Here is a 13742-nt window from a genome sequence, read left to right on the forward strand (position 1 = left end):
GTAGGCATAATGAGGCAGGTGTTCTGGGAATGCCAAAAATAAATTAAACTGAAAGGAACTGCTGATTCTGGGACAAGAAACAAAACCACAGTCTTTACCCTTGCTTTCCAGTGTCTCTCTAGTGTCTTCTATTCGTTGAATCTAACAGGAAGCCAACTGGCAAAGGAGTCTGGAAAATACAGTTTTTAGAGTTCAGCGCTTGCATTGTAGAATACAAAAGGATACATTTGTAGCTGGGAGACAAAATATAAATAACTGGCATACATAACTAAAAAAGAAAAAATAACAGTAACCACAAAAGTTCCTTCGGGTTTCAGATAACCTTTGTGAATTCTATCCAAATCCATCAGTACATGATGATTAAGTTGCATTTCTTATATGAATCGAGGCTTTTAATAATGATAGGAAATGGGTTGTTATATAATTCTTACACTAACCGCCATAAAACCACATCCATTTCTAGTGGTCACTTTGTCTTCCCCTTCCTAAAAGAAGTATGTTCCAGTCTTACTACGCCTCTAAATGCGCAGATTGGTTTTTCTGTATGAGGCATGTGTTTCATAAAGCCCAATAAAAAGAACAGCTGCAGATGGGTGTCTTGAAACTCCCAAGGAGATTGTTGAACAAACAAGCTTCCCTGTGAGCAGGGCAGTTCTCAGATTACTAGGACTCTCATTTATTTACTGAAAAACAATGATGTTGAGACATGTAAATATTTCCTTTGAGAACTGTGTAATAGAATCTTAGGACAATTCCTGATGTCTACTCCGTTGAATAATCTAGTATTCTCTTGGGCAGCTAGACTGAATGGAGTATAAAAGTATTTCCAGTATGCGAACCTGATCAGTAATACTTTCAATGATTGCCTTATTCCAGGCATTGTATATTTGGATTTCAATTAAAAAACCGGAAAGAATTTAGTAAACTTCTGTCTTTCTAAGTTGGCAAAACAAATTTTGAGACTAACTGAAAGAGTTTTAGGAAAAGGAACCTGATCTGACCTGAGGTAACTTAAAGTGATTAGCCATTATCAATTGGTTGATATTTTAGCAACTGTGCATATGTTTGAGGAAATTGAGTGGAGAGTTAGCCTTCCTGTTACTTCTGTAGGGGAAAACCAAAATTCTTTATCACGTTGTCTTGATGAAAAAGAGGATAATATAAGAACTGGATAACTGTACACTTAAGTTTATCTGTAGGTGTTTTGAATGGCTATATTCAAAGCACATTGGACAATGGACCATCTCAGTATTTGTGTGATGGGAGTAGATTTAGACATCCCAGAGTATTCCTAAAAGGTGATGATCACTTCTCAGATGTTAAACACCTGGGATGAATGGCTAACACTGGATGTCAAACCAGTGTCTAAAATAACCTTCGTAGTTTGGAATGATGAGAGTTAATCAAGATGAATTTTAGTGGGATAAATACAAAAGAAAAATGTGAAACCTGGGAGATACGATTGAATAATGGAACTTTTGCAAAATAACTGACTCTCAGCACAAAATGATTTGATGATGGAATGTGTCTACTAATAAAGTCACTTCTACTTGGGCTACATTGTGCTGGTGTCCAAATCAAGGGAGAAAAGAGTCTCACAGCTCTTCATATTGAAGTAGCATGTGAGAGGTATTCTCTCTTTCTGGTGATCATCCATACTCTGACTAATCCATTTATAACCAATTTTTACTATACCCACCAAAGGTACCATTCTGAGATACCTTGACAGCCATACCAAAGTATCTAACTGTTGGTCAGGACTAGTGACTTAGCAACACGTTTGTTGGTCGCGTTTTACTTTCCTTCAATCAAACTACTTTTAGGGAGTAACTACAGAATGTTTCAGAAGCCTGCCAGACAGTGAGTTCCACCCCCCATGATGGCATCCCTAAGAGTTTTGTAAAATGTCAGATGCCCCATATTTATGAGAGTGTATGCAGTGGGGTCACATCCGCGTTTCTTTCCCTCTCTCAGCGACAGGAACTACAGCAGCAGTAACAATAGTTATTGTGACTATGTGTTGTTGACTATTTGCCAAGTACACACGGTAACTCATTGTGAAGATGAGTAAACCAAGGCTTAAGAGACACTAGCAACATGCCTTAGCTCACCTAGCCAGTCAGTGGTGGAATCAGAGCTTCCATTCAGGCCATCTCACTCCATAGAAGCAGCTCTACTTATAGTTTGGAAAGAGCTATCCACCGGATATGGAGGGATTACGTCCTAGTACAGGTCTGCCTTACTTAATATTGTGATGAAACACTTTGCTTTCCTGGGTCTCCACTTTTTCATCTGTAAATTGGGTTGTCTGGGTGGAATGGTCAATAAGGGCTTTGTCAGATTTAATCCTCTAAATCTGCAGTTCTTTGAAAATTTGGATGTCTTTTCTCTTTAACTCATTGGAAGTGAAGAATCAACTAGAACCTGTCTGTGAAAAGATTTACTTCTAGGAGAAAATTTCGTTGCTAATCTCGCCAGTTTTTAAAGGCAAAAGGGAATGAGAACAAATGAAATCAATTCCTTGATATGATTTTAATGAAGGATAGCAAACATTAAATGTATAAACTAGAGTTATTTCTCCTTTGATTGAATCTCAAAATTATTCTGAGAGGTTTGGCCTTGTAATCTTAAAGATACGTCAGAGGATGTCGAATGGGATTGTTTTTAGTTTCTCAGAATTTTGGCTAAAGCTCAGAAACAGGAAAAAAAAAGGTTTTAAGTGCTCACACATTCTGTAAAGAGCTGTTAGCTAAAAATGTCTCAGAAAACTAATATTTGGTGTGAAAAGTCAGTGACTGGAGGGGAGCATGAGGGGAGCTTTACTGGGGTGCTAGTATTTTGGGTGCTGGTTTTATGACTGTGATAACTGCAGAAATTCACTGAGCTGTACAATTGTGAGTTGAGCAGTTTTCTATATTTATGTTGTATGTGGATAAAATTTTTACCAAAAAATATATCGGAAAGTTTAAGCTACAACAACTTCAATCACCTCCAGGATATATAAGAGAAGATTAAATATTTTAAAATGGTACTGAATAAAATCATTAAGGTGGAGAGTTGTCGATCAAATATAAAGTGCCTAAAACTTTGATGACCCACTCCTCCAGCTTATTTGAGTCTTTTATCCTCTGTATCCCGTATATGTATGTGTGTGTGTGTGTATATATATATAGTACCAATTAAGAGACTAAAAACTGCAACGAGATTATTTCAGTCTAGAGTTTTTGTCAGGGAAACCCAATTGAAAAGTGAAATGGAAAAACTAATTTGCCCTAGTATATTCTACACTCTGAACATTCCCTCCCTAGAGAATCTGCATTCTAAAATAAGACCACTGGGCAAAGCAGTGCAGGAAAACAAAGAAATCCTTAGATGATGGAATATGAGGCACCACAAGGGTAGATATTGAACACTTACTCTGCTTTGCTACAGATTAACCTTTTCTATACTTAGTAGAGTTTTAATATAGACCAAAACCCCCAATTCTTATAAATATTTATTTATAAATTAATATATTTGAGTGTAAATAGTTGAGTAAATAAAAACAAGGAATTATGACCATTGTCACAAATGTTTTGAATAGAATGTACAGGAACTTAATCATCCAACAAATTTCCCATTGAGGACTTATAAAGTCCCAGTCACTACAGACAGTGTCATGAACAAAACATGAGGGACAGTCTCTTCTCTCATGGAATCTTAGATTTGGCAAGGGAGGCCGTTAAAAAATTGTCACCCAAATCATTAGAAGCCTGATTAATGCTGTAAAGCAAAGCGTAAGCACAGTGGACCTTCCGCATCCAGAGATGCAGAACCTGCAGATACTGAGGGCAGACTGTACTATGAGGGACTTGACTATCTGTGGATTTTGGTACCCACAGGAGTCCTGGAACCAATTCCCCACAGATACCGAGGGATGACTCTACTTGATTTCTTTGAGGAAATGGTGTTTAAAAAGCACTGGATATTATAACCTTAGATTCAGATTTTTAAAATAAATTACAAAGAAAAATGCCACACAGTGAATCTTTACTATTACACTCAATGTTCTTTATTGTGAAAATTGTGTTGCCATAGCCACAAGATATTTATTTGGATCAGTTGTCCTTAGTCGACAGGGAGGTTGCAATTTGGCAAGAATCGATAGTTTTGCCAGTTAACTGACTTAATTTCTAAATGAGTCAGTGTTAAAGTTCGTTTTTCAATAATGGACTCCTAGCTTGGCTTCATGTTAAATGTAATGCATGGCTGAAAAATGCTTCTCCACAAATGAAGAATTTTTACGTTATTCTGCTTTCAACCTAAGGAAAAAACAAAATCCTAAAAGAAGTACTTTTTAATCGCTGTATTTTCCAAATTCTCAAGAAGTCCACTCCATAGTATATTTATCCCAAACAATTACAGATTTCTTAGAAATGAAGACAGTTAAAGGATTAATAATTGATGAAGACGGGCACAAATTCCCAAATTGTAAATTCAGAATTACGTTTTCTCCGGATGATTTGTTCTGGGTTTACTCACTGAAAACATAAGTTTGTTGATCAAAATTCAAGTTCACTGGGCATCTATTTTTGCTTTACTTGCTAAAACGTCATGATTCTTGCTATTAAAACAATATGTAAATTTTAAGCAGTAAAATATTATCCAATGATCACAAACAAGTTTATGAGAAGATTTTTTTTTAATTTTTATTTATTTATTTTTTGGCTTTGTTGGGTCTTCATTGCCGCGTGCGGGCTTTCTCTAGTTGCGGCGAGCAGGGGCTATTCTTTGTTGTGGTGCTTGGACTTCTCATTGCGGTGGCTCTTCTTGTTGTGGAGCACAGGCTCTAGGCGCGCGGGCTTCAGTAGTTGTGGCATGTGGGCTCAGTACTTGTGGCTGGCAGGCTCTAGAGCGCAGGCTCAGTAGTTGTGGTGCACAGGCTTAGTTGCTCCGTGGCATGTGGGATCTTCCCGGACCAGGGATCGAACCCGTGTCCCCTGCATTGGCAGGTGGATTCTTAACCACTGTGCCACCAGGGAAGTCCCTATGAGGAAATATTTAATCAGGCATTCATCACACCCCCCCTTTTTTTTTTTTTACTGTCTCAAATCCTTTTCTGAGGAGCACTTGACACCTCGGAACTTCACAGCCTGTTATATATGGTTATATTTGCCTCATGTTAAATAATATGTAATGTTCTGTTATTTTTACTTGGTAATCTTTTTGATAATTTTTTCTTCATTGGTCATTGTGACCAAAATCTTTTGGAAAATTGGTATTCATTTTTGTTACTTTAGGTTATAAGGCTTCATTGCAAAGTAAAGGAAGTAAGCGAACACAAATATTTCCTTGTCTTCAGCTGGCCTCCAGATTCTCCTAACAATGCCCTATATAATCAGATCTGAGCTTCCCTGAGTCACACCAGTCTGTGACTGTAGGTGAACAGTATCTATCGATTGTTGATGGCTTCTTCTATCAGTGATAATGCAGCACCTTTAGCCACAAGTCATCCCCTTTGCCTCTCTAATTTTCTTGTCCACGTATTTTCTAGAAGTGCCCGGGACTTCTCTGGAAGCTCAGGAACAATAGATTTGGGAGCATATCTTGGGTTCCCCTCATCTTTCCTCAGCTACCTTCTTTCCTATAACTAGAGGTTTTCTGTGAAGTCACTTGAAGATGGCACCTCATCTCTGCCATTGTTTTCAGTGTCTTTCACAAGAACACTGATATCTGGACCAAGACGGGTGTCACCTAGGATTCACAATGAGGGTTCCTCAAGGTGCCAAGGTTTCATGTTCCTGAGAGTCCTCTGGGAACTGAGATGAGGAGAATGACTATCACCTCTTCTGTTTCACATTTTGTCACAAGGCATCAAAGCAGTGTTTCTTTTGGTACCACTGTCACTCAGAATCCCTCATAAAAGCAAGTTAAATCACTTCATGTGTCTCTGTCCCACTCACATAAGAGCTGGCATGTCACTGTGCATTTTGACTTGGAAATTAATATTTTAGACAAAATGCCATCTGGCTTTTACCGTAGCAATTCCTGCAACCCCCAAAGGATGAGTAGCCTGCCCCACAGCAAATCCCATATCTTTAGCCAAAGTGTGGCATACAAATAAACTAATTAATTCTTAGTAGCCTTACCCACTGCTGTTGAGACACTTGAACAAGTAGGGAGTTTCTCTTTACTATCATACCCTCCTCTCGTGCTCAATTCATGTTTAAAATGACTTCATGCTTTGCCTTATTTACCCAAAGCCAACTCTGTCGGTTTGGAGCTCCAATATGTCAGTATCTGACCTTCATTTCAAACTTGATAGATATAACATAGCCAAGACAATCACAAGACAACTGAAAATATAGTAAGTCCAGAGACCAACCAGGCTTACAGGTTCTTAGAAGACTTATTGAATCCATGGTCCACCTCAACATCATGGGAGTATGTTCGTTTTTTTTTTCTTCTTCTTCAAAGGAGTCAATTTTCATAAAAGCTCATAGAGGTTAAATGTCTATATTAAAACATTTTCTTTAATTCCTTCCAAGTTCGGCTCCCTCCAAATTCATACCCTCACTCCCATCACTCTAGCAATCCACATTATAGTCGTGCTTGTATCCCCACTGCCTATCAAGAGAAAAGGAAGAATGAAACCGTAAATAGGACCTTCCCCCACAAAACAGAGGAAGTACAGACATCCTCTTAAAAGCATAGTATCAGTGGATAAAATGAGCATCCACATTTTGAGGAAATATGAGTAAGGTAAAGAATTCCAGCTAAGTTTTAAAACATTAATCACAAAAGAAGAGGACAAGATAAAAAGGGATGTAGCATGTTGTTAAGATTGCAGGATGTTTCCGACTTGTAACACTATACTCTTTAGCCAAAAGGTTAAAAGGAACAGACCAACGTGGTTTTGAAATAGCTACTGATCGCAGCTGAATGGCCAGTAAAATATATATTAGTTCTGTCTGAGTGATATTCTCTGTAAACTTCCCCAGAGATAAGGATACTGATGTAGAAATGTTGGGACAAATCATAAGAACCGTATTATAGCAACTATTCTCAAGACACAAAGATTTAGAGCAGTGGTTCTCAAAGTATGATCCTGGACCCAGCAGCATTACCTGGGAATTTGTTAGATATGCAAATTCTGATATTGTTCCCCAGACCTAATGAATCAGAAACTTCAGGGGTGGGGGGCGGGCAGAAATCCATGTTTAATCTCTGTTAATCACCCTCCTTGTCATTCTGATACATGCTTAAAATTGAGAACCACTGGTTTAGAGACAATTTGTAAATGACTTTACTTATATGAACAAACATTAGCTAGTTGTCTAGGTTTAAGAATCCACACCGATAAAAGAGGCATACAACAAAAGCCATGCTCTTTAGGGTCATAAAATTTGGTTAAGAAACAAAACATAATTTACAGATATTTTTAAAATCCAAAGCAACAATAAGGAAGATGGTCTAGAGGAGTCAGGGTTTAGTTTAACTGCCAATTTCATGGAATTGAATATTCCTAATGCATTTGCAGAAGAAGGAAAGATCACTTACTCCCGGTAGGATTAAGGAAGACTGCTAGGAGGACATGATGATTAGGACTGTTATGAAGGTTTTGAATGGAAGTTTGAAGGTTAGAGGGAAAGTGAGGGGGGACATTGAAGACTTGGAGAAAGCACAAATGGTATTTCAATGACTGAAGAGATTAATTAATTGAAACAGAAGTTTCATGTTCATTAAAGATATAAGGAAAGGAGGTCAGCCTTGCCCTTAAAGTTTAGCCTTGGAATTTATTGGTATCTTTCTAGCATTATGATGCTTTGAATAATTTTCTTTAAAAATTTTATCCAGTATTTTGTTTTAAGTGGGAGGGTGGTCTGAATAACCTGTTCTTCCGTGACTGGAAATGGATCTTGAATAACTTAATAATTCACACATCTTTTTAAGATGTCGGCTATATCCAAGTCGCTGTACTAGACTCCAGAGATACAAAGTTGAACTATATGCAGTCCCTGCTCGCAAACTTATGGTCTACTAGAAAAGACAGTACAGTGTGATGCATTATACTTTGGGTATGTAGGGTTTACTGATTTCATACTGTTTGAGATCTAATGATTGGGGATTCCCTATATTGTTAGATCTCCACTGCAAAATAAAAGATTTGAGGAAACTATTTAGGTTACAAACCATGAGAATATGTATGGAAAGGAATTGATATGATCTTTAAAATTGTATCATCTGTACCATATGATCCAGCAGTTGCACTCCTTGGTATGTACCCAAAGAGTTGAAAACTTACATCCACACACACAAAAAATGTTTATAGCAGCTTTAGTCATGATTGCTAAAACTTGCAGGCAATCAAGGTGTCCTTCAGTAGGTGAATGGATAAATAAACCGTGGCACATCTAGACAATGGAATATTATTCAGCACTAAAAAGAAATGAACTATGAAGTCATGAGAAGACATGGGAGACCCTTAAGTGCATCTTACTAAGTGAAAGAAACCAATCTGAAAAGGCTACATACTGTATGATTCCAACTACATGACATTCTGGAAAAGGCAAAACTGTGGAGACAGTAAAGAGATCAGTGGCCTGCCAGGGGTGAGGGGTGGGAGGATGAATAGGTGGAGCACAGAGGATTTTTAGGGCTATGAAACTATCCTGTATGGTACTATAATGATGAATACATGTCATCATACATATATCCAAAACCATAGAATGTACAACACCAAGCATGAACCCTAATGGAAACTATGGACTTCGGTTGACGATGACGTGTCAGTGTAGGTTCGCTGATGGTAACGACTATGCCGCTGTGGTGGGGGATGTGAATAATGGGGGAGGCTACGCATGTGTGGAAGCAGGGGATATACAGGAACTCTCTTTACCCTCCTCTCAGTTCTGCCGTGACCTAAAACTTCTCTAAGGAGGTTGGGATTGACATGTCCACACTGCTATATTTAAAATGTATAACCAACAAGGACCCACTGTATAGCACAGGGAACTCTGCTCAGTATTATGTGACAACCTAAATGGGAAAAGAATTTGAACAAGAATGGATACATGTATATGTATAACTGAATCACTTTGCTGTACACCTGAAACGAACACAACATTGTTAATCAACTGTAGTCCAATATAAAATAAAAAGGTAGAAAAATATATGAAAATTAAATTTTGTTCCAGAAATGTCTGACATGGTTTGGCCTGCTACCTCTTTGGTCCCCTCTCATACTGCTCAACCCTGGCTTTCTGCCTGGTAGCTCCTAGGCCTCTTTCATCCCTCCAGAAGATTTCGGTTCGTTTTGCAGGAGATGCTTCACACTTGCTGCCCCTTCAGACTGGAGCGCTGTCTCCATCTCTCCCCACTTTCCCTAGTAACTCCTGCTCATTCATCAGCTCTCAGCTCTAGGATCACTTCTTTAGAGAAGCCTCCTTGATTAGCCTAATCAGGTGAGGTTCCTTTGTTGTAGCATCTGGTAGAATCTTTCCTCTCCTTTAGCATCCCAATCTCAATTTGTAATTATACATTAACCAGTAGTTACTTGATTAATGTCAGCTTCCTACATTAGACTGTAAACTTCTCCAAATTAGGGACTGTGTTCATTAACACCTAACACTTCACACAGTCCCTGATACATGGGTGGGTATCAGTGAATGAAATGTTAAGTGAAAAAAAAAATTTGTTCACTTAGCATTTTCAGTGAGGTTTGGCTAATGAATGTATTACTGTAGGCCAGTGGTTCTCAGCCCTGGCTACACATTGGAATTACCTGGAGAACTTTATTAACTACTGATAATCTGAATCCCATGCTGACAGATTCTGATTTGAATAGTGTAGGGCAATTCTAAGGTACAACCAAGGTTGAGAACCACTGATCTTGTCCCAGTCGGAAATAGCAAATCATAAGCCTGAAATGTATGAGGATTTAGGAAATATGAGTGGAAGACACTTTGAGTGTCTTTCAAGGAAGAGAAAAATAACTTACTTTCTTTATGAAAATAATGATTACTATTTGCAACATTTCACTGTTGAGTCACAGCCAAAAGTAAAAGCATTTTATTGAATAAATTTGTTAAGAACTAAACATGTGTATATTTTCATATTTTTCCTAATTAGGTATGTCTTGGATTAATCAAAGTATAACTTGACCCAGAAAGCATTTTAACAAAACCATATTGTAGTAAAAAGTGTCCTAGGTTATGCAGTTTATATGAGAGCACTGAAAGCTCTCCAAAAGTGTAATTAACTGAATTTCTAAATGAGTAGATAGAAGTTCTTCCTATATGCAATGAAAGTTTTCTGATAAACTTTACTGCTAAGGACACTATTTTTGTGCTTTTTATTTCATTTTTATTGTTTGTTCCGTAGGTCTTCACTGCAAAACACAAATATTTAATCACTAAATTATTGCTTAATAATTCTAATTTGGCCTAACTGAATGAATAAAAATAGTTGTAGTTTCTCTTTTAAAAAGGTAATGTCTTAAAACACTATGGCATTGGTTCAGTGATAAATGATCCAAAAATAAGTCCACATGTGATTGGAAATTGATATGTAACAGAGAATCATTTTAAGACAGTGGAACAAGGATGGACTCTTCATTAAATGGTAAAGAGAGTCAGTTATCTATATGAGAAAAAATATATAAAATGAGACACCTAACTTCATCCATATACAAAAATCAATTCCAGATTCATCAAGATCTTAAATGTGAAAGAAAATGCTTTAAATTTTTTTTAAGAAATAAAAGAGAAATCTTTGTGACCTTTGGGTAGGGAAGGACTTAAGATGTAAAAAGCAGAAACCATATAGGAAATATTGATAATTAAGTCTATATAAAATTTAACAACTTCTCTTCATCAAAAGACACAAAAAGAGAGTAAAAGGCAAGCTATAGTGGGAAATGAATGACATTTGCAACACCGATTACTAAAAGGAATAAACCCTATTAGGAATCAATAAGAAAAAGACACCCCTCCCTCAAAAAAAAAAAAGATGAGCAAATGGCATGATCTATATTTTCATGGAAGAGGAAATAAAAATGGCCACGAGACATATGAAAACATTAAGATAAAATTACACACTAACTTGAATGATTAAAATTAAAGTAATGACAGTACTAAACAAAGATGTGAGGCAAAAGGAAATTGTTTTAGTTTGATCACCTTGGAAAATATTTTGGCATTACCTAGTAAATCTGAAAAATATGTATACTTGATGACCCAGTGGCTCCGCTCCTAGATATCTTCCCTACAAACTCTCATACGTATACAAAAGAATGCTCTTAAGATTACTCTTTGCAGTAACAAAAGAACTGTGAACAATGAAACTATCTATCAAAAATAGAATAGGGCTTCCCTGGTGGCGCAGTGGTTGAGAGTCCGCCTGCCGATGCAGGGGACACGGGTTCGTGCCCCAGTCCGGGAAGATCCCACATGCCGCGGAGCGGCTGGGCCCGTGAGCCATGGCCGCTGAGCCTGCGCGTCCGGAGCCTGTGCTCTGCAACGGGAGAGGCCACAGCAGTGAGAGGCCCGCGTACCACAAAAACAAAACAAACAAACAAAAATAGAATAAATAATTGCTGATATACAATGGATATTATTCAACAGTGAAAACCAAAATAAAGATACAGGCATCTGTGTAGATGAATCTTAGTAACAGGTCAGAATGAAGAAGTTCACACCGTTAATTTAAATTTTTAAAATCAGAAAAACCAAGCAAAATATTGCTTAAATTATTTTTAGTTTAGTGTTTATTTTATAACTATGCCATGTTGTAAAAAATACAAACAAGGACATGTTTAACATAAAATTAAGTATAATGATTATCTCTGATGGGGGTGGGGGTTGGAATTGGCAAGGAACTAGGAAAGAATCCAAAGTAATGTTCATTTCTTAATCACGGTGACATGGGTATATATATGGGTGTTCATTTTGTTAATTTTTTTCCTGTTTATTCTTATCTCCTAAGCTGTTCATTTATTATCATACTATTTTGTATAAATGGTCTATTTCAAAATATAAATATGCTATTATAAAAGTAAAGAATGAGAACAAATGGATCTGAGACCAGACTGGAGGCAGAAAGACTGGTTGGGCTGCTGCAAGAGGAGAAATTATGACAACCCGAGTCGTAAAAATAAAGTTACAAATTGTGAAATTTTTTGTTCTAGTTCTGTGAAAAATGCCAGTGGTAGTTTGAGAGGGATTGCACTGAATCTGTAGATTGCTTTGGGTAGTACAGTCATTTTCACAATGTTGATTCTTCCAGTCCAAGAACATATCTCTCCATCTGTTTGTATCGTCTTTAATTTCTTTCATCAGTGTCTTATAGTTTTCTGCATACAGGTCTTTTGTCTCCTTAGGTAGGTTTATTCCTAGATATTTTATTCTTTTTGTTGCAATGGTAAGTGGGAGTGTTTCCTTAATTTCACTTTCATGGACCTAGAGTCTGTCATACAGAGTGAAGTAAGTTAGAAAGAGAAAAACAAATGCCATATGCTAACACATATATATGGAACGTAAAAAAAAAAAAAATGGTCATGAAGAACCTAGGAGCAGGATGGGAATAAAGATGCAGACCTACTAGAGAATGGACTTGAGGACACGGGGAGGGGGAAGGGTATGCTGGGACAAAGTGAGAGGGTGGCATGGACATATATACACTACCAAATGTAAAACCGATAGCTAGTGGGAAGCAGCCGCATAGCACAGGGAGATCAGCTTGGTGCTTTGTGACCACCTAGAGGGGTGGGATAGGGAGGGTGGGAGGGAGGGAGATGCAAGAGGGAAGAGATATGGGGATATATGTATACATATAGCTGATTCACTTTGTTGTAAAGCAGAAACTAACACACCATTGTAAAGCAATTATACTCCAATAGAGATGTAAAAAAAAAAAAAGTTATTTCCAAGAAACTTAATTCATAAGTACTACTTGTCATGGTCTCTCATTCTCTTTCTCTTTTGAAAATATTTTTTAAAAGCTGTATGAGGTATAATTGATATATAAAATACTGAACGTATTTAATGTATACACTTTGATGAATTTGGTGATATCCGTACACTGTGAAACCATCACCACAGTCGAGGTAATAAACACATCCATCACCTCAGAAAGATTTCTCCTGATTTCTGCCCCCCTTTTTGGTGGTAAGAATATTAACATGAGATCTACTCTCTTAACAAATTTTTAAGTGTACAGTACTGAACTATAAACTATAAGCACCATGTTGTACAGCAGATCTCTTTAACTCATTCATTTTACATATTGAAACTTTACGCTCATTAAACAACTCTCCATTTGCCCCTCACCCCAGCCCCTGAAAACCACCATTCTACTTTCTATTTCTACGAATTTGACTATTCTAGATACTTCATAAGTGGACTCATGCAGTATTTCTACTTTGTGACTGGCTTATTTCACTTAGCATAATATCATCCAGGTTCATTCATGTTGTCAAATATGGCAGGATTTCCTTCTTTTGTTAAGGCTGAATAATATTCCATTGTATGTACATACCACATTTTCTTTGTCCATTTATATCCATTGACAGACATTTAGGTTACTTCCATATCTTGGCTATTGTGAATAATGTGGCAGTGAACATGGGAGTGTAGATGCCTCTTCCATATACTGATTTTAATTATTTTGGATATATGCCCATAACTGGAATTGCTGGATCATATGGTAGTTCTATTTTTACTTTTGGTGGGGAACCTCCATACTGTTTCCCATAGTGACAGCAC

Source organism: Delphinapterus leucas, chromosome X (assembly GCF_059928025.1).
Source record: "Delphinapterus leucas isolate spDelLeu-1000000601 "Yukka" chromosome X, BTC_Dleu_Yukka2, whole genome shotgun sequence".
Lineage (NCBI taxonomy): Eukaryota > Metazoa > Chordata > Mammalia > Artiodactyla > Monodontidae > Delphinapterus > Delphinapterus leucas.